Source organism: Phasianus colchicus, chromosome 3 (assembly GCF_987193195.1).
Source record: "Phasianus colchicus chromosome 3, bPhaCol1.hap1.1, whole genome shotgun sequence".
In the NCBI taxonomy this organism is placed as follows: Eukaryota; Metazoa; Chordata; class Aves; order Galliformes; family Phasianidae; genus Phasianus; species Phasianus colchicus.
In genome coordinates, this window is record NC_143438.1 from 28,098,142 (window position 1) to 28,117,919 (window position 19,778).

The window sequence follows — 19,778 nt, forward strand, 5'->3', positions numbered from 1 at the left end:
TGGTGCCCTGCAGTCCCTCTTGTAAAGATAAATATCCACCATATTCGAAGACACATAAAACAAAGACACTATGCATGATTTGGAAGATGTACAATAGCACAACAACCTCATACAGTGATTTCAATATAAAGTACACAAAGACTATATGTTCACCACATTACTGATTACAAATTCATCTGTTAAACGATGCTTGATTTTTTTTTCCTTTATTTAAATATACACATATTGAAAATTACTACATAAACTATGACAGTAATTTCTTCTCTTATGAAAGGTTACTCAACACATCTCTTTTCTGATCCAGTAATTACATAACCTAACAAAACAAAACAACAACACCAAAAAAAAAAAGGCAAACAAAAAACTTAAACCATCTTCCTTTTAAATTTCTTGTCATATCAGTTGAATATTATATCAGAAGGAAGGAAAACAGCAACATTTTCAAAGCTCAAGTGGATTTTTACCAACAGTTGTCATGAAGAATAGCAAGGTTATTATTCACAAATGAGTCATTATTCACAGGCTGTGTCTGATCAGGCAAGATCGGCAGAATAGTAAGCTCAGTCATGGTTCTCAGGCTACCTAAAAAGCTTATATACCTTTAATTTTTTGCTGTCTGTTTCTCCTTTGTTTTCTTTGGAAATGCCTCCTGAGGGACAAGCAGGTATCTGCAGTGACTCAGGAATGCAGGGAGGAGCAGGTGATCCACCCACAAGGCAAATAATCTAAACTTCAACTTTAAGCCATCTACTTCGGGTTAAAGAAGATCATCTAAGAAAAAGGCAGAGAGATCTACTGATGACCTGAACTAAAAGAAAAAAATGCAATTAAAGTTATGAAAAATGATTCTAATAACCAGAGTGCCCTTGTGTAGCATCTGAAACTTATTACACAGTGTCATTACATTTTACCTGATGCAGTGAATTAATTTTTTGTCTTAGTTACTGTTATTTTTTTTGGTTGTTCTTCTGGTGTTGATTTTTTTTTGGGGGCGGGGGGGGATGGGAGGGGGCATGTGAAAGCAAGAACGTTTATATCATTCGTTACATGATACACAGTTAGTATGGTGAGTTTCTGTACTTCTTTTTTGACAGAAAAAAAGAGAGCAGAAAATAATTTTTCACCTTAATCCATGATAGGAAATTCTGACCTAAACAAAACTGTATGATGAAAAGAGAACCCTGAAGAATGGATTGTAAAACAACCTTTGGTGAAAAAAAATTACATAAATGATAAATATACAGTTGGATATCAGAGATATTAGTTGGTATTAATGACCCTGAACAGACTCACCTGGTACTCCTAAACACTCCATCCATAATTCTGGGTTCCTATAGCATCTCTATCTAGGATATCTGCCTTGGTTTAACCTGTAATGAATGAGAGCTGCTCTTAAGGGTCTCCTATTTTATTATGTTAGCTCATGGCATGAGAGATGAATGTTAGTGGCATAGCAATAGAAGCTGAACCTTCCTACTAATATTCCATTCCATTTTGTTGCCATGTGACAAATGGCAGCAGAGGGGCATTCTGACAAAATGGGAGCTGACATAGAAGTGTGGATGGAGAAGAGATTTGCCAATTAATTCCTCCACGCAAAAAAATGTTACACTTATTAACATTTATTAGCTGTTGCTCTATGTTTATGGAGACCTCTATGGAAACCATTAGGTTATGACCTGAACCACTGATTGAGCATTTGGTGAGGAGCAGCTTGCCCTAAGAGCACAGGTACAGGCAATTCACCTATGCGAATTGAATATATAGAATATGCCCTGGGCCCATCCCTCCATAATCTCATTTAAGGGCTAGCAGGCAAAAGGGAAATATCTTTAATAGGAAATCATTTTCTTGTGGGTATTTGTAGTGAGCCTTTGCCTTTGGAGTGGGGGTAGGTTTTTCTTCTCTTATTTTTGAATTTTCTTTTCAAATATCTTTCATGGGTTATCTTAAAACTGGTCAGGCTGCTTCAGTTGTTCTATACAAGACAAAAGAGTGGATGTGAACATAGTAAGGTGGTTGGATGTGCATTTCAAAAATGGTGATAGAAGCAGGAAAGGTAAGGTGTATTCTGAATGTCCATGCAGACTCTTGTGACCGTGGCAGAAAGGCTCTTGTTCATTGTTGGTAGAAGTGTACTATGCGGTGACTATGATGAAGATATAATGCTTTATAACTGGGGAGTTTGCTTTATCAAATAGTTTTTTTGTATGTGTTCCATTTTGATGGAAATAAATAGCAGATGTTTCTTCTGGAGCTACCTATGTGTATATTGAAATTTCTCTTGATTTATAGGATATCTTATAGAATGGATAAACCACCAGTGTTAACTCAAGGATAAAACTAAATTTTCTTATTCATCAGCTGAATTCACTTGTAGGAAGAAATAAACTTGTCATTCCTCTCTTCCATAAACCTCTTAAATATCAGTGTCTTATTTAACAAACAGTTTCCAAGCATTTTAAAAGGGTATATTATTTTTAAAGACCTTAAGTATTCCATGACTTAATCTTCTAAATTTAATAGAAGATACTTTTTATTCCTTTAGAATTTGGTAGCTTACTATTAATAACATTAAGAAAAGAATAATTAAGCTTTTAATTAAATAATTAAAAGTTAAGGACACATGATGTGGAAATCATCTGTAGGCAATAAATAAGGAACGTGACAAATGTTTTCAAAGTGAAATCACTTTGAAGATCATCATTAAGTAAGTCATTGTAGTTATTTTCTAGAATCATCTTACAAATCTGACTTTTTAAACATAATTAGTTAAATTGAAATGGTATTCTGACTAACACCATGTTTGGGAGCTGCAAACCAAAAAATGTGCTGTCTATATAAGGATTTTTGTATCTTTTTTTCAGAAAGCTTCATTAATGAAAAAGGACTGGGATAATCTTTAAAGGATAATAGGGAAAAAAAAAAAAAAAGTGCATGGGCTGTAACGCAGCAAGGTAGACCTGGTCTGAATTCTGACATCTTGACAAAGAAAACACAGTGACTCTTAAGTGTGTTCAAGTATTTTTAGTACCTTTGTGAATGTCTTGCAGCTGAGATATATTGTTTCTAGTTAAAGATGAAGAATAGTCACTAGATTTTTTTATAGACCTCTGTATGGGAACTGCTGAGTCACGGCCTGAACCTCTGATTAATCACCTGAGGTGAGCAATGAGTCAGCCCTGGGAGCACAGGTGAAAGCAATTCACCTGTGCTGCAGGAAGGGGTGGAGCCTGGCTCCACCTCTCCTAGACCCATTTAAGAGCTGACTACCAGTAGGGAAGGTTCTTTCTCTCTCTCTCTCTCTCTTCGGAAGATCCGCTCCACTGGAGTTTCCTGAGTGAGCCCACGATGTAGGTACGCCTCCTATTTATTCTCTTTGTCTCGCTGTGCCTAACTCTCTTGTTTATTTCATTATTATAATATCTTAATATTTTTAAATTATATAATATTCCTTTATATAATTTTCATTGGTTATACAACCTCCTTTTCATGCATGATTTCACCAAATCTGCTTCCACAACTTTTTTTTAACGGAGACATTTGATGCCTTGAGGAACTGCCATAAGATGGATATAGTTGCTTTTCATGTATTGCTAATCTTTCTACATTAGAAATACCCAAATATAATTTTTAAAATGTTTTGAACCAAAAAATAGGCAAAGTTCAGTGTAAAACTTTTAGAAGTCAACTTTGCATCAAATTTTATGCCTTTTGTGGATGTACTTCTGGATCTCACTGTGATTGTTCATGCTTTATTGGAGTCTATGTTGATTGCATACTATCTTTTGTAATGAATTTCCTTCTAAGATTTTCAAAGAATTCTAATATAATTGGATTGTACAAGTCTTGCTTTTTTTTCTGTAATATTGCATAAACAATTTGATTGTATAAATGTTGTAGTTTACTACTTCCTAGTTTCTATTAGATATCTTGCATTTGTGAGGTTGTCCTTTAATGTCTGCTTCTTCCCCTGTACCCAGTCAACATTCATATGTACTTCTTACAGCTACTTTCCAGTCCTCATGTTAATTTGTATTTACATGCTGAAGTTGGCTACCCTTTCCCATTTACTAACTTGCTAACCATCCAGGAGCTTTCACTGAAGTATGAGTAATCGCATCTTCAGAAAGATCAGTTTACATGTTTTATATCCTGTAAATATAGATCAAAAAGGTTGAATTCTGAAAACCTTCACAAACAAATACACTGAAGGTTTTGAGTCAGAAAAAGGTTTTCCAAAGCATCTGTTTTCTGGGACATTTTTAAGAGGCTCTCTCCTGACCCATCACTGTTCATCTGTGCTTCAGTTACTGCAAATATTGTGTAGAGTTTCACTGCAAACTCTTTTGCTGTGTATAATACCTGAAGTAAGAAGCAGGATTCTGTTGTTAAATTCATAAAACTTTTATGTAAGAGAAAAAAGTAGACTGCCAGTATAAACAAATGGTGTTAAAAGTGAGCATTGTATGTTTGTAAGCTATGCAAGATACATATGGTCTGTTGCAATGAGTTCACAGAGCCCTGAGCTAGTGCTGTTCCTGCCAGAACATCTGTTCTGACTGGAGTATCTATAAGAAAGCATGGTTGACCTTATGATGAACAGAGTAGTTGCATTTCTTAAGCCAAACTTATTTTTGTCAAGATGGAACACAATTTGACCAGTTGCTGTGAAATTAAATTTTAAATTATGCAGGTACTGTATATGACAGATGTATTTGAAGACTTTTATTTAACTAGCTGAAGGTTTAAAAAAATCTGGCAATGAAAGGCCTTTCCTAGGGACCTATGTACATAGATAGATTTAGATATATACATAACTCATACCTGGTGTGTACCCAAGAAGAAAATCACTCGTTCACCAGGAAGGCTCATTAAACAAACATAAATTGGTTCTATTGTCTGGAACTTGACTGTCCTCAGTGGACTGTGATGAATGCTGCTCATTACTTAGATTAAGCATCCAGCTTTGGGAAGTCTACCACATTGTGAACTGTTTCACATTATTAGGCAAAAAGAAGGTAGTCATGTAGACAAATAGCACTGTTTTAACCAATTAACTCAAAAAATCTAGATGTAGTACATAATGTCAGATTTATAATAGCTTACAATTAACACTGGGCTTGGAAGGGTTTTCATACCCACTGAGGAGAAAACTGTCACTAGGGATGTTCTCTACTGGCTGAAAAAGGTTCTGAAATTGTATTCATCTTCTTTAGGGGCTGCTTGCTTTTAAAAGCGAAGCAGATATTTTTGGCCATGAAATTGCCAAAGTGACACTTTCAGGTCTGAATCCAGTCTGAAGCAATCTACTCTTTGCTATAGATGAGGCAACATTGAGCTCTTAGTAGGAAGATGAATATAAGAAATGTAATCTATAAATTAAATTTTTATGATATGGAACAATACAAATTCACTTTGTTGTGTAACTAAAAGAATAAATAACTCAAAATCCTTCTTAGGATTTCATACAAGCAAGAGCTAAATGATTACTCTATAACAGCATCTTTCTCTGTACACTGTTCCTTTGTTATGATTTAATGATTAGGAGTGCATGGTGAGCTGATTCTGGAACTTTTGTGTCTTATTCAGAAGGAAAATATGTAAGGTATTGCTGTTGCTGTAATTTGCAATATACAGTTAATTAAATTAATAAATACTGAACTAATTAAAGATGAAGAGATGCAGGTGACTTTTTGTTTTTGCTTTGTATCAAGGCGCCCTGAGTAGGAAAAAAACATCTAGGACCTTTATTGTTTCCTTCTAATGTACAGGAAATGTCTTTTGGACCAACAAGACAGCAGTAGCAGTAGTGTTGTTGTGGGTTTTTTTTGTTTGTTTGTTTAGAAAACTGAATGATCACCCATGTCTTTGTGATCTAGCCAAAAACTTTCTGATTTTAGTAGGTCAGTCTGGAATAATCTAGTAATTGCAATAAATCTAGGTGTAGTTTTTATTTTTACTTCTGTAATGAGATCCCCAGACTAAATAAATCCTCAAGCTGTGATGGCTGTTCTGAAAGTAATATTTCCTGTTTGATTATGTAGCCCATGACATCAGAGGAGGGGTTGATAATGGCAGTAGAAGCTAAACCTTTCCACCAATATCCAGTTATATTTTGTTGCTGTGTGACAGATGGCGGCAGAGGGGCATTCTGACAGAATGGCAGCTGACGTGGAAGTGAAGATGGAGTGAAGATGTGTTGTTGAATTCCTCCCTGAAGGTAAAATTGAACCCATTTTGTATACTCCTTTGTACCCTCTTTGTATCTGTTGTAGTTTCCATGGAAAGAAATAGGAGGCATTACTTCTTGAGCAACCTACTACAACCAAGGCTCTACACCATGTATTAGTAGATAATTCAAAAAAGGAGGGTAGCCTACATCTGAATATAGTATGTCTTTGTTCAGGCCTATTTAGCTTATTCTAGATGAAGTATGACTAACTTGTATGTAAAAAATACTGTATGATCTATCAAGCATCACAAATGAACTACACAGTTTTATGGATTGTTGTTTCTCATCTGAGCAGGAGTAGCTGTTCATGAAGCAATTCTTAATGACATTTACCAGTGCAGATACACTGTAAAAACATATTAGATTAAAGCTTTCATTAGCATGATTGAGTGGTAATGGCTTAACAAGTTTCCTCCCTTCAGCTAACCTTTGCTATCCATTAGTTGGGTGCATGCTTTGCCTGTCAATTTGAGAGAGAATACAGTCCAGTTTCAGAGTGAAGTCATGTTATTGTACATTTAGCTCTTAACACTGGAGATGAAACGAAATGTGTTATCTCATAACTGAAGTAGGCTAAAAGCATCAGGCAGATGGCTACTTCAGCTTAGCAGCATAATCCATTAAGATCATGATAACTTGCAAGTGTCTGAGCCAGCAGTGCTCTATTAGTCTGCTAGAAAAGGGTGAGGGAAGATGAGCGGAGTATTGAATTGGAATTGCAGCATTAGGCAGGACAGTGCCGTGGCAGCGATCTGCAGGCAATGGGTGTGTGTGTGTGTCTTCCTTGAATCGGTTTTCTCTGCATAGAGCTCCAAAACTACCCCTTGTTTTAAAGTTGTATTCTTAACACTGTTTTTCTTAACAGTGTTTTTGTATTGTTCTTGTTTGTATGTTTTTATTTAAAGATGGGTGTATGGTGCAGTTACAATAGTAACTGTGCTGTTCTAGGATATGACAAAGGAGCATATCAAAATGTTCTTTTGAAAATTGTTTAAAGCCTGGAAGGAATGGAACTGGAGAGACTAGTAATGAAAGATCTCAAAGAGAGTGATGGTCTGTATTCAGCTTTGTCTTAGAAATGCCAATTTCTGTGGCAGCAGTAAGCTTGATATACAAACGCATATAGGCTTGAGCCTCAAGATATGTTTTTGTTATTAATAACTTTAGTACCTTGCCAAAAGGATTCTTCCACTACTTGCTAATTTTGAAAGGCCAGCAATAGACGTTTTTCCTGTTATAAAGAAGCAATAAGAGCATCAACCAGCTGACCTGCCTATGGAGTTAATCAGAATTTTTCCTTTTGTAGTCTCTTGTCAAAATATATGAAAGTAAACTCTTGAATGTGGAAAAAAAAAATTGCCAAAAATAACTTGCCATTTCTGGCAGATATTACATTTTGTCTTAAGGCCTTTGTAATTCACTACTAACTCTTTTCATCCCCATGGCTACTCTGCATCTCCTATGAGAAGCTGATCTGAAGCTGAACTTGTTATGATGGAGAATGAGATAGGCACTTTGGGTGAGAAGCCTAGCATGTATATGAAATCAAGGTTATAAGTATCTTTGACAAAAACAAGTGAAAGGATTTAAAAACAGTCATTAAAGTTGCAAAGTCAATTATGATTTGGAAAATAGATGAAAAAAAGGCCTTAAGATATAAGTAATTAAAACTGGAACAAAAAACAGGTCAGTGACATAATTAAGAAGCTCCAACTCTATCAACTTACCAGATATTAAGATGGTAATAGCTAGACCAAGGGTTTAGCTCATCTTGGCTTCTATTTGGAATTAGCACTGATTTTTTTTTTGTAATGTTAGGTAAGATAGTCTCTTTCTGATATTTAAAGGAACATATCAAAGCCTCATGATGTGTCAAAATTGACACTGAATTGTTTATTCCCAGAAATGAAAACACGTGGACTGTGATAGCATGCATTTGCTGTATTCCTTTCTCAGTCTTCTCCCTTTTGGTTCATAACATCCTAGCTTTTTTGGGATGTAATAGAGCACTTGCAAGACCTTATAAACCTATGAGAATGTCACAGATGCATGCAATGGTTTTAAAGAATTTTTGAGGAAATTCCATTATAGTATTTCAGGATTAATGAATTATTTTATATGAAGGATAACTGAAAAGATTCAGTTTGAGGTGATGCATTTCCCACTGTGGTCTTCTGTAGTGTTTAAAATCTTCAGTGGATAGAGTTTAGGGCTAGTCCTATGTTTATTTCTTCCATATGACACAATTCTGATTATGTTTCTGATGGAATACTTGAGGTATTTAAAAGGAAAAAAAAAAAAAGAATATTAAAGGATTGCAAAGTAATTAGTCAACCACAGGTGTACAGTGACTGAGTTAAATAGGCCATTAAGCAGTACTGAAAATCTAGTCAGTTTTAGAAGCGATTTCTGAAAACAAAAACAAACACGTATTATAAAAAAAATCAATCATTGTACAGATACAAAGCCCTTCACTTTGAAACAGAGGAGTGATAATGAATAAGCTGTTGACTATAAATATCCCAAATATCATACAACTGATCCCATCCCCATGGAAGAGTTAAGATATATTTAGATAATGTTTTTTTTTGCTCTTAATCTGAGGTTTTTTCTAGAAAATATCTATATATGTACTCTACAACTTCTGCCTTCTCAAATATCAAAGAAAAATCATTTTACATTTCTTTTCCCCAGACAACATATAAAAAGACTGCTTTCCATTGAAAATACTTCAAAACACAGAATAGATTACTAATAGTAGAGCAAATAATATGTACTGGGACCAGACCAGAGATGTAGACCTGGCACAAGGCTACCTTTTTTCTTCCTTATCAATCATTTTCTTCCTAAATTAAAGTTTAATTCCTATGAAATGTAAGCTGAAATTCTGATGGGGTTCTCTTTACCACATTTTTAATATGTATGAGGTACTAATCACCAATTCTACTGACAGAACAATAGTTGTGTTAAATGGCTGCTGGCTTGGAAAAAGCATTTTTATTTTTTGTCTGTGTATATGTGCATGTGCACACAGACGTAAAGGAAAATTATCTGTTATAATGCTGCAATTGCACTACTCTCATTGCTTCTAAACATGATCAAAGTATAAGTTATCATAGAATCATAGAATGGCTTGGGTTGAAAATGACCTCAAACATTATCTAGTTTCAACCCCCCATGTCATTGGAGGGTCATCAGCCACTAGACCAGGCTGCCCAGAGCCACATCCAACCTGGTCTTGAATGCCTTCAAGGATGGGGCACCCACAACCTCCTTGGGCAAGTTATATTAGATAACATACAGGTATAAAGATTTGAGCATCTTTTATTGAACTAACTTATTGGAGCTAATGTAATTGATAAGGAAACACTCAAATGCATTTGTGGTTTTGGTTATTGTATAATTCTGACTAGATTGTTTGAAATTGAAATAATTTAAATGAGAACAGATATCCAAGAAAGCAGGGTAGTTCTAAACAATTTATTGGTCCTTTGAATCCACGAATAATTCAGTACCTTCGTATCTTTAAATGACATGCCAGGAACTAGATTGCTGAAATTACGAGAGTATGAGAATGATATAATATCACATAAATTTGATATTCATCTATAAAGGTTGGTTGTTTGTCAAGTTGTTTGTGGGTTTGCAGCTGACCTTTAAAAACTTGAGGATGAATCAAACTAATAGCCTGAACAGTGAAAGTCTTTCAACAAGTGAGTGTAATAAATCTTTCCATTTCAAGAGGGAGGCAAGTATAATATATAAAACTAAAGACAAGTTTTAATAGGCACACAGAACATAGGGAATTAATTCTGAATATAGAAAGATTAATTATAGCTATAGTTGAATTAGGTATGAAATGTACTAACATATTTGAGGATTCAAGATTTTTTTTGTACCCTCCTTTCAACTGTATCTCTGAAACAAATCTTTCTAAAAGATGCCTTTATGAAGCAGGGCTCTTCATTGCCTTTACATTTCAAAACCATGTCTTAGCACAATAATTACACTGTGAATTAGAGAACTGCTAACTTGTGTAGCACTAGTTGAATAGTGAAGGGAGAAACAACTAATTCAAAAAATAGCATGGCAGTTGTAAATTTGACAGCTGTTTTTTAGGACTTTGTCAGTGATAGTGAGGCACTAAATAAACAGTGAGATGCAGACCGTGAGATCTTTGGGACAAAGATTCTCTGTGCAAATTCTTAGCTCCTGACTGGGGCTCTTCAATACAAAGTCTTTGCACTACAGTCTAGACTTCTGATGATGGGGCATTCCTGTGCTTAATTTATCAGTTTAAAGTGGTGGATTGTAATCGCCATGGTTTGGAATCTCAGTAAACAGTTACAACTCTTGAATGTTTCTATTTGGTAGAACAGATTGGTATAATTTCAAGTATGTATGGGATGTTTAGGACAATATGGCTAAAGCAGTGTTATTCCTTCAGGGAATAGTAAGCATTTAAAAAAAAAAACCCAAAAACAAAAAACAAAAAAACCCAAGAGAAAAGAATAAACAACTACAAAATACTATGAAGAGCAAGTTCAAAAAATATATATATATATTTTATTAAAAATGAGAGAGAATTAACAATAAAGAAAGTAGTCTTCCAGTCCTAGTACAAATTATAACATTTATTTTATATTAGTTGTCAACTGCAGAACACATATTCTGTGCAGCTTACACATAGCAAATGTATGCTTACATAAGCAAACATCTTAGAAAAACAGATTTACACACCTCTGAACAAGTTGCTTACTTTTCTGCTGAAGTTCAGAAATGGTTGGGATGGCAAGAAAAAGTCAGAATGTAGCTTTTTTTGTTGTTGTTGTTGTTTTGTTTTTGTTTTTTGCATATGGGGAAAATAATGTGTACCAACACAGGAAGTTAACTTCAGATTTAACATCACAATGCTAGCTGTCATTGTATCACACTTAAATCCATCTGCATCTGAACTGCAGGTTGCATTTAGTGTTGTGCTTAGTTAAAATGATTGTGGTAAATCAAAACTCAATTTTCAGTGAGGTTACATCCAGCCAAACAACAAATATAATCAAGTTTAGATTGGAACTATAAAACATGATTCCTATGAAATGTGAAGCTGGGCAGAAATAATTTGGCTCTGTCCTTCAGGAGCCCTGGCTATGAGAGCTGAGCATTTTGAACGAATACTAGTGACTGAAGTTCTCCCTAGGCATTCCAGGGTCATTTTATGCTGTTCAAAATTGCAGAGTTTGATAGTGTTTACAAACTTGATGCTTTTCAGGCTTACTTGGATCCAAATACAAAATGACTTTTCTAGGTTTTCAGTGTGTTTCAACTGAAAGTAGATGATGTACTGTAACGTATGACTCTGCCTGCAGTACCCTCATCATCCCCAAGTAGTAGGTACATGTATTTGTATGCCTTACTGGTGCTTGTGTGATTGTCAAAATATAAGTAGTGCTAAATGTAATTCCTACCAATAGTATTGGAAAAGATGTTTTCCTGTCACCATATCACACATGACAAATTTAAAGCAATTAATGAACTTACATGTGATACATGACTATATTAATCTTTCAGTTAAATAAAGAATGAGTAAGATGTTTGTCTGCTTAAGAGGGAATTTGCATAAAAGCTGAATGCTACGCTTGCACCTTGCTTAGTACAGCAAGCTTATGAATACAGTGTTATGGAATATGTTATTACATGGTATGGATCACCTTGGAATACTGAAGAGTCCAAAATGCAGTGAATGCTCATGCAAAATACAACTTGAACTTTGTCTGAAGAGAATGGCAAAATAAACAGTCATGTAAGTACAGTATTTGCTGTAATAGTTTTTATTTTGCCAAAATATATGGACTTCTCCTCTAATAGCTGTTAACGTCACTGTAGCTAGGCTTGTGCCAGATGAAGATGCTGAGGTGCACTGCTATTTGATCACAATTATGCCTCGATCTTAGCTTTCTTTTCCTTCTTGTTGAGCTGTTCTGTCAAAAGTACTTAATGGTTGGAATGAATGTAACTATAAGTTGCTCTAGTTACCCAAGCAGGTCATTGTGCCTTGCACAGACCATGCAGGATACAGGACAGTTTTATATTACTTACACAATTAACTACTATTGGGCATAATATCCTATTACAGTCTGTACCAGAGATTTTTCTTGGATTGTTCAAAAGATGTTTATGGGAAGTAAAACACCAGGAATTATGCTGACATGAGTGAGGTTTACTGTGCTGGCGTTTGGGTTTCCAGAAGGTCAAAAGTAGTTTTCCTTTCATCCCAGAGTATAGGAATGCTACTGTGAACGCTCTGTGAGTTGATGCAATGTATCTTCTATGCTTGAGGAAACTGGTAGTTAATAAAGTACTAAATACCAGTAGAGGAGACAATGAGAATTTTTTAAAAAATAAGATCTGCATACTATTCCAATAAGCTCATTTTTAGAGTCATTGCTTTCACTGTACAAACCAACACCATCTTTTTTTGTTTAACTCTTTGTTTTTTAAAAAAATTTCATTCAAAATCTTATGCTTTCATCAATTCAGTTCCTCAACTTAATATCATGAGAAGATGGAAGCATGATAAATTGTACAAAAAGATAATTTGTAACAAAAACGCTATGCTTTTTCTTTTTGTTAGATTAGGATCTAGCTCACATGTAGGAGGCAATATACAAACGTTCTGATGTAAATGTGAAATGCTACAGAAAAGATTGTATTTCCATCTCTGTATCACAAAGTATTTTTATTTCAGACAACAATCACCCCAAAGAGAAATAGGCTTTAATATTCATTTATACATGAAACTTCCTCAAAATCCTAATGGAATAATGTTAGAAGTTATAACAGCAAGGCAGTATAAAGTGTGCTAATAATATTTGCTCTTGACTTTCTGATGAATGACAATGTGCTCATTTGGGAAAGCATCCTAAAATAGCTTCTGAGGACAACACCAATGCTAATCAATCACTATATTGCTGTCTTTCCAATATGAGCTGCAAGATGTTGAAATGCTGTTTAGGTCCTGCAAGTAGAGTGACTAGAAGGGAAAACTAGTGCATAATCAAATACCTGACCAGATCTGATCATATTTTAGTGACAGGCTATCTTGCTTACAACATCATTAGTGTTTCTGCAGATAACTGGTTTGAATGGCTGTTGGTACTGTGCTGTTTGATATCTTACTATACTGTGAAGTTCCAGTGAAACTATGGAAAGGTGAGCTGTGCTGAAACTCTACTAGAGCATTTACCCAGAGGCATTATTTTAAAATACTTTCACTTTCTATTATATCGATATATCTTCTTTAACTGATATTTCAAGGCAATGGGAGAAAAATATTAAACTTTTATTAGTTTTCTGAATTTTCCCCAAAGGCAAGCAAATGTTGGGGATGAAGGAATGGGAATATAATTTTATGTTAATCTATGCCATTTTTAGATAAACTCATTTTTAAAAATCCTATGGCTAGAAAAATCCACTAATTCAGAGTCTTAAACCTGGAATTCCTAAGTAGCAGAGCTCAGAGATGGCAGAGAGCTGGAAGGAGCTGTGCAATGCATAGAGTTAAGATGAGAGTGACAGCTGCAGCTGGCTTGGTGTGGAAGCATAGAGCAGTTGATTTGTACTTCAACCGGACATCCCTGTAGCAAAGATGTTATAATTTGAAATATATATGAAGATGGTTTCATCATCTTGAATAGCCTCTAAACAATAGGAGAGGCTTAAAGAGTGAATTGTAAGCAGGTGGGAAAGTTTTGAAGCTTAGACACTTTTTTAAATAAAGTGTGTAATAAAACAGATGACTTGGCAGAGAACTTTTTTTTGGCCATTTTGATTATTTCTGCCTATGCCACCTGCTCCCAGCCTGATAACAGTAGCATATGGCCCTCCCCTCTGTTCCTCCTGGTTCCAGTCTTTTCTATGCATGACCATTCTCAAAAGTATATAATCCTGTCCTATCAAAGTCAAAATTCCTTATACTATCCCCCTGTGCCTGGCAGTCTTCCCACTGAAGAGTGTGGGTTGTACATGAGAGCATATAAGTTCTTGTTTTTGGAGAGAATCCAATTAGTCCTCTTTATTTCCATTATCATTTTATCTTAAAAACTTTTGATTAACATATTCATTCTGGAATTATTTTCCAGAATATTTAAATACATTATTTTCAAGTTGTCTTTTATTTTAACTTGTTATGTCTTGACCAGTAATTCCATCACTTCTGTGTTATTCTGGGTAGTAGGTATAAAAATTTCTTATCTAAAGACTGGAGTTTTCAGTGACATTAGTAATTATCAAGGCAATGTTAGTAGTGGCTAACAGGATGAAAAGTGAGAGCAAATGCTTTAGAGTTGCTGAAGCTTTTCTTTCCCTTAGACAAGTTTATTTTTCATGTGGCAGTCCCCTGAGATTAAGAATCTAGGATATCTGAGAAACATTTTAACAGCAAAGCAGAAGGAGCAAAAAGTGATGCCTGGGTTTAACATTGCCTTCCAGAATGGATGAATTCACATCCTGGTAGTTTAAACACCATACATGAGTAGGCATGCTCAATGAATAGCTTGGTCATAGTGCTAGGTTTCTTGATTAATGTGTCTGTGTGTGAGTTTCCATAATAACACAGTACAAAACTGAGTTTTGAGATCTCAATTTGACCCACAGAATAGATGATGTTTTAACATGATTTAAAAAAAAGTACAGAGTCTCAGATCCTACTTGTTGTTGATCTGTGTTTATGTCTGTGTTACTGTTATTTCTAGGAATAAATCTTCAATTCATGTTACAACTTATTTCTGATGAACCAACTGAAATTATGAAGGCTTCACTTCCAGTATATCCTCCAGCGATACAACTCCTTGAGAAGCATTAGAACTAAATGAATATTACTTATTCCAAAAAGCAATCCACTTCATTCCAGAAGGATGCCCCTGCCAGCATGTTTTAAATGTGGGTTAATGTCATGTGGCTATTTGGTCAAGCTACTCTAATGCTATTGTTAACTTCCGAAGTAAATAATGTGCTTATCCGTTTATTGGTATTCATCAGAGTGCTGTACTATGTGTCTAGTTTGTAGAATTTGGTTTTACTACTTCCATTCATCTTCTACTTTTCATGCAATGTCTAGTACAAGGGTAATTGATAAAGAAGTGTGAACTCAACTGAGTAAGATGTATAGAGAGACTGTACTTGAAAAATGTGTATGATGTTACTTGCTGATAATAAATATTCTTAAAGAATGGTTTGTCATTTCTAGATGACAGATGACGATTCTCAGTACTGCGAGGAAGGTTATTATAGCTATGAGATATAAATGACTGGACTGAACTGTATTGGGATTGCATAAACATTCTGTAATTTGTTTTACATATTAGCTCTCAATTTTAGAGGAATATAACGCTTGTAGTTTGTTGCATCAGATGTCAGCCGGAGGAAAAACTGACAATAGAAATTGTCAAACATACCATCCTCTAAATAAGTAAGCTATACCTCTCTTACTTTGGAAAAGGCTTCCAAAGGCAGGGCATGACTGCTATCCACTTTTGAGGATTTGTTGCTTGTAAGAAAGGTGGAAATTCAAGACAACTCTGTGATAATAGTTCTCTGATAGTTAAAATACTAAAATATTGAAATGCTTGCCCTGACGATATGGGGTTTTTGTTTGTGCTGCTCCCTACTGCCTGACAAGTAAGAGGTGACATAGTAGAATATCTGAGGGATCAATTCAGATCTGTAATTATTGTGAAAAAAGTGGTGTGTGTTGGGCCAGTTTAGTATGTTCATCTGTCTGATTTAATTCAATTTCCTTCTTTAGGAATGAAGCGCTTTTGTTGCGTGAAATATTTATTTTATGGTGGCTTTGTCTTATACACTGAATGTAGATTTTTAATTTAATATTGATGTAAAACAGAATTTTGTCTATTCCATCTATAACCACATGGCATCAGATATTACATAACACATAGTGTATTGAAAATTGCATAATTTCTATTAAATTTTACACTGATGTATTAAAATGTTTTAGAGGAACAAAATTGTTGCAAAATTAGGAGTAGACATATTGTGTGAAATCAAAAGTTTATCTTTCATCCTCCATGCTGCCCACCTACTTTACTTTCTCTTTTAATATTACCAATCCATGTTTTTTGTAGCCATTCACTCATTAAAAAACATGTATACTGATTCTGAATTTAAATCTTACTCTTTATTTAATATTTCATTCAATTCCTAAAAGTTTTGATTTAAATTAGGCTGATTAGTAGTGTACAGTGGTCTATTAGTGTGGGACACAATTGATGGTCTCTTTGCTGGTGGATATTTCAGTTTGTATAAGATTCTCCATGGTATGAATAAAACATCAGTCTTTTATGCTAGATCTCTGCTTATTGCATAGCATTGAGAAATCTTTAAGCTATACAGTAGATGGAGGCTAAAATACGCATTTGATAACTGCCTTGAATTTTACTGAATTGACTAAGAGCTTCCACTTCCTTTTCAGTACTCAAGATAACTTTATTGTCATTAAATTATCACTGGAATAGCTGGGACAAAGTTCCTGAAAAACTCGTCAGGAAGTTCTAAAACTCTAAATTTAAATACGAGTCACAAAACTGTGAGAAGCAAAACTCTCATTAAAAATAAAGCCAAACCAAGGCTTTCCCAAGTTTCTTGGCAGAAATGTGCTATCAGAGTTCATTGTGCGTCATTCAACAAGAAAGGAAACTTATGTTTTTGTGCTTGTCTTATTTGTTTCTAACAGATTGTTAGAATATTTAGAATTGATGTTAGGTGTAAAAGCATGTGAAGAATACATAAGGATACGGTCAACCAAAGTATGCAGTCTGAACAAGTCAGGATGAACAAATAGCATTGTTCTTAAATAGATTGACTTTGTAAAAGAGCGTTTCTGATTTAAAGCTATTTTTTTTCTTGTAATATTGTTGAAACACATGTTTTCATTACTTCATCCTGGGATTTGTGGTATGCCTTTTGCGTTATCTGTTTCTCAGTTGCTACTGTTAGAATTCTGAATGCATCCTGGACTTCTTATTTTAGATGAGAGCTTTTAAGTTTTTTTATTGTTGTTCTGTGGCTTTTTTCTTCTTTTTACTACTTTTTTTTAAATCCCTGGAGCTTGACCATGCTCTGTACAAGCAAGCATATATATGAGTAGAAATAAAAAGAAATCAATATTTATAAAAGTAGAAATACAGTTCTAAATGCCAGCAGTTGTATTTCAAATATAAAATCATGAGGTGCCTAATGTGGCTTCACGTACTTTTCGTCCCTCCTCTACAATTTGCAGGCTGCTTTGTATTTTAAATTCAATATGCTTTAAAGCAAACATTCTTTACTTACTGATGACATGTCAGTCCTATAAAACTCTTTGATGCAAAACAAAGATAGTAGTCTCTGCTTTGTTTCCAAATGATAGCTTTAAAACCTATAATTTTAAACCACCTGCAGTTAGAGTAAATACTAGTTTCACAGTCTGATCTACTGGATTTTACTTTCAAGTGTTTTGATGCGCATAACTTTCCTTCTCCATGGAAGTAGCACAGCTTTTTGTAGTGACTTCCTGTTTAATTGGCATCAGTGCAAGGAAATACGAAGCATAAGAGTATGACTACTTTCTTGCTCTTCTATTGTTGTCTATTGGTGAGGTGCTGGATACTTTTAAGCTAGGCTGACTTCTGAGAGAAGCAAACTTGAAACATAATGTGAATATAGGAGCTGAGGACATCTAACTGGAGAAAAAACAACCAGCTAAACAACAACAAAAAAAACTGTATTAAACAATGAAGAACTTGTTTCTTGCTAGTTATCCAGTACTTAAACAGCACCTGTTGCTTTTGAATAGATTTGTTAGGATTAGTACTTTGTAGACTGGCAGATTTCCCTTAAAGTATCTTTCTTTTAGTATAAAGTAAGTTTTATAAATTCAGCCTAGATTAGTCTGAGAAAATGGGTACTAGGAGATAGAAATCTGCCTTTTTGATATCCCCTGTGCTTCTGACTAAGTGTGATCCACTTTCCTACTGGTTAAAATGCTAGTCTATACTTCTAAGTTAGCTTTCATGTCAAGATAAGGAACTGATAGTTTTGCACCCTAGGTCAATCTACTGAGGCTGCTAATCATATTGTTGCAGGCACCCATCAGCACTCATGGAATACTAATGGCCACCCTCTTCCCCCAGCATATTCAATAGTCACTGGCAACCCTTAATGATGGGTACAAAAACAGATTTGTGGTTTCTAAATTATATGAGGCAAGGTTAAAATATCCAACTTTAACAGGTGCAATCTTGAATCAGACAGATTATATAGATCTGTCTAATTCTGTAATTCTTCTACCCTGTTCTGAGAGCTTTATTTGCCTCTTAAAACAAGCCTCCAGAACCACCTCATTTCAAATAGACTACACTCCTACTGCTCAAAAAATGAGGAAAACAGCAGTACTCTTGTGCATTCAAATCAATCATTTTTGATTGAGGGAATATTTTAGTGGAAAATATTTCCTTTTAAATTACATGTTAATGAAATTGAAAGCAATTTATTTTTTTCTCAGCAAAATACATGTTGCTCTGTTGAATAGTATTACAAGCTATATTATTTTCTAGGTATACTTGCTTCCTTGTAGACACATTTAGGTATATTTATGATAATCTGTAACTAAAAGAAATATAATTGTGCTTGTAAAGGATACAAAGTTTCTTCTGGAACAATCAAACAGTAGCAGCATGAGGAAATCTGCAACTGAACTCAGATTTTGTTTTTATTCCTTGAATAAAATAACTTTTTTTTGAGAAAGTTGGGAAAAGCTGTTTATTTACTTTTCTGGTAGTGTAATGTCTAGACCAACACCCAGTCAAAGATGTTATAAGTAAATTGGAGACTGCTAGACTGGATTGCCATTCGAGGGAGCAGAAACCAGTGCTAACCCCTGTAACATCCAGTAGCTCTTGAAGTTCTCACCAGTTGTTGCTTAGAGAAATCCATACAGAGAAGGCACATTGGATTTTCAGCTTTGATTTTTATTATCAAACTCTGTAAGATACAGTAGATATACTTAGCATCCTTTAAAAATAAACTAAGGCTGAAAGTAAAGTCTGGTCATTTTGGTGACTCCTCAGCTCTTTCTGAAAGCGGTATTTCTTGATGTTAAGACCATCTTTCTTGTGTTTCATTTTCTGTCCTCACCACTTGCGTTTTATAGGTTCCTAATTGCTGCATGCAGCTAATTCTTTGTTCTGTAAGTTACTCTGACAAGCCTGTCAGCCTGCTGATACCTATTTTTCCCCTCTCTTTCTGGGTTTTGACTAGTATAGCAGAACAAAGGAGCTGATGACTTTCTGTGGTTTTCAAACTGACCTGCTCTGGTCTGTGTAATGCTGGGTTAGACTACATACAGGTCGAGCACTCTTTTACTACAAAGCTTCCAACTTTGGGGCCTACATTTAGATCCAGTCTGTATCTGCAAATGTTCTTAAATATACTGACATAAAATGTATTTGGGTCAAATAAAATGTTCAGTAGACGGCTAGGAGAGGATCAAGAT

The 19,778-nt window shown here is 34.8% G+C and overlaps 1 long non-coding RNA gene across 3 annotated transcripts; it reads left to right on the forward strand.

The window, feature by feature from the left end:
* The first annotated feature begins 1,621 nt into the window (after nt 1–1,621).
* On the forward strand, nt 1,622–17,275 carry LOC149918476 (uncharacterized). Of its 3 annotated transcripts, none has more exons than XR_016465497.1 (3): nt 1,622–1,731; nt 6,136–6,223; nt 14,983–17,275. It is a non-coding gene; the product is annotated as an uncharacterized LOC149918476 (long non-coding RNA). The 3 variants fall into 3 exon arrangements; XR_016465498.1 differs by lacking the exon at nt 1,622–1,731 and adding an exon at nt 1,846–1,891; XR_016465496.1 differs by lacking the exon at nt 1,622–1,731 and adding an exon at nt 3,278–3,357.
* The last annotated feature ends 2,503 nt before the right edge of the window (nt 17,276–19,778 follow it).